The sequence below is a fragment of the Halichondria panicea genome, chromosome 4 (genome assembly GCF_963675165.1).
Source record: "Halichondria panicea chromosome 4, odHalPani1.1, whole genome shotgun sequence".
Classification (NCBI taxonomy): Eukaryota; Metazoa; Porifera; class Demospongiae; order Suberitida; family Halichondriidae; genus Halichondria; species Halichondria panicea.
In genome coordinates, this window is record NC_087380.1 from 7,773,243 (window position 1) to 7,776,037 (window position 2,795).

At 40.7% G+C, this 2,795-nt stretch overlaps 1 long non-coding RNA gene across 1 annotated transcript; it reads left to right on the top strand.

Annotated features, from left to right (window-relative positions):
- Positions 1-47: 47 nt before the first annotated feature.
- LOC135335557 (uncharacterized) lies at positions 48-2,589 on the top strand. The gene is made up of 6 exons (XR_010394532.1): positions 48-456; positions 762-823; positions 874-1,125; positions 1,200-1,383; positions 1,628-1,728; positions 1,909-2,589. It is a non-coding gene; the product is annotated as an uncharacterized LOC135335557 (long non-coding RNA).
- Positions 2,590-2,795: the final 206 nt, after the last annotated feature.

Sequence of the window (2,795 nt, forward strand, 5' to 3'; positions counted from 1 at the left end):
GGGCGGACTAACCTCACACTTTATTTTTTTATGATGTAATACCCCTCAGTACTGCCAGACCTTTCTTCTTTCTTCGTTCTGTGAGAACCGGGTCAGGTAGAATCCTCGGTCCAGCTGTGCTGGTGGAAGCAGCCCACTCAATCGAACGTTATATTTATAGCTATCAGCCATAAAGCCGTTAGCGCATCTATATACCAGTGCTTACCATTGTACATTGTATATATATATACAGCCATCAACCCCCTTACTCAACCAAACCATTGGGTAGCAGTTCCTGGTTCCCACACAAATTTGTCTTGCCGGAAAAATTTTCTATGTGACACAACAACAAATCGAGAAAAAGACGTCTTGGGGTGGGCAATTTGTGACCAACCAAACTCATACGAGTACACAGAAGTGTGCAAATTGCTTGTTAAGCAGTATCCTGTCCCCGCAGACCCCAATGGAAATGGAATAGTAAGTTGATATGCAGTTTTTATGCCTCGGTATATACGCATGCGCAAGTGAGATAGATCTATGTGTGCCTGCTGTACGGTTGCAATGTAGGTGCAAGTAATAGCTTCCACCTTGTTTTTGTAAAAATTTGAAGTCTCTAGACTCGCGCGCATGCGTAGCAAAATGTGTTGATACAACTACATGGTAAGTAATCTGCACTACAGCTATTTATTTGTGTATTGTTCATTTGTGTATTGTTACTTGCCTAACGTCTTCTTCATACTGTCAGCGGGTGAACTTCATTGTCCATATACATGAATTTTTAGGGAACATGGAAAACACAGCTGAGACAGTCGTTAAGCGGAGGGTACCGAAACATGGTGACCAGGTATAATAATAATAATGCTGGTTGTTTCAACATAATCGTTCTTTCTATAGGATCCCACAGCTACACAGCCCACACAGCCCCCTACGAAGAAAAGAAAGACAAATGATACTCATCGTGATGGTGATGGTGATGAGGAATTGAGGGACATTGAGTATGAAGAATATGTGAAGCTTCTGGACATTGTACTCAAAAAAGACAAGCCTACCAAAAAGGAATCCTCGTATACAGGCAGAAGACGGTAAACAAGTCCTGCACTTACAGAAATCTTGGCCCAGTTTCCCCAATTGAAACGAATGATACACGTAAGCATATTATTGTTGTGGATTATTGTTGTGGATTACACACATGAATTGTAGCTTATGCTTCGCTGCAACAGATAAAACGAGAGTTCACTTGGATTATTTAAAGTGAGCTTCCCGAGACAGATCCCGAGGGTATTTACGATCGGTGTGCAAAAACCTTTTTAGTGAGATGGCTGGGGGAGTGCAAGAGCTTACGAGAGCATAAATTCCGGGACACTGTCAACTCTGTTAGACAAGCAGAAATCAGCAGTTTTGAAGGTAAGAAAAGTGGTGGTGTTACATAGTTTGGGTGCTATAACTAGTTTGTTGCATTTGTATATACACATCTTCGCCTCGTGCAATTTTTTTAGCAGCGATCATTATAGCTAATATTTGAACGGGCTTCTATTGTTTCAGACATAGAAGATTCAGTAGCATGTTAATTTTACAAGTGGTGCATTAACCTGTGCTGAATTAGGACAAAATTAATGTGTGGCATTAATGTTTACACCATAATTATTAGGTAGTAGGGAATCACTGGAAGCAGCCCATACACTGGAGCAACTCTCGTATCTTCTGGCCAACCGGAAAACGTCGAAAGTATGTTTCATTAAACGTATCTCGGTGAGCAGCCATGGCACAATTATAACGTAACTGCCAACTCTATGGCCTACCGCATAGTATTTATAATCTATAATCTTTACAGTGCGATTTTACCCTATTGTTGTGATTTTGTTTTTTGCCTTATAATGCAAGCATAACGTTCATATACACAGCTGTAACCTTGCTTACGTTCATGTACAGATTGACTCTAATGCCAAAGCTGCTATTTCAACTGATCCCAGCGAATACCCCTACTTGGCAATGTGTATGTTGTGGTTGAGAGGACAATGGTTGCACATGGCATCATCGAATCCCAACAATAATTATATGCAAACACACAAGACCATCCCCAAGACCGATAATATTTAATAAAGCCAGCAAGGCAAAGACCACTCGTACAGTACCAACAACTTTTCTTTACATTCTTAGACAAACACAACACTGTCAACCCAACACGCAACACGCAACACGCATCATCACACAAACGGAAAAACATCCCACTGACAACCAATTCTTCCACAACTGCTGTTTACCAGAATGTAGAAAGAAACTGAAACTGACACTACACAAGCACGGGCAAAACGAAAAACACAAGAATCACAACCACCCTCAAACCAAACAGAACCACCATTTTTTCCCCTTCAGCCAATTACCACTGCCACCTTAACAGTTCACAATCACTCCGGAAGAACACAATTTACTCTCTCCTTCGCCCCGACACCACCGTACAATTACTACGAAACTTCAACGACTTTATATACACCCACGCAACTAACAAGTCCGACAAAAGACCTTCTGATGATATACCACAACCAGAACACACCGACAGCTACAGACGAATGAACTACGTAAGTCAACACTAGAAGCATACATCGACCACTCAGGGCATGCCCAATATAATATCTTTCATATCTTTCATATGAATTCATATGAATCAATAAAATTTTGTAGTCTAGCTACATGCTAAACAAATTTGTAGGTCATATGACCTTGACGGAATGCATACAAGTGCAGCCACACCCCCAAATTTTTTTTGTAAGAAGAATTTCATTTTATCTTTCTTGTTTTGGGTGTAAAATTTGTGCAGC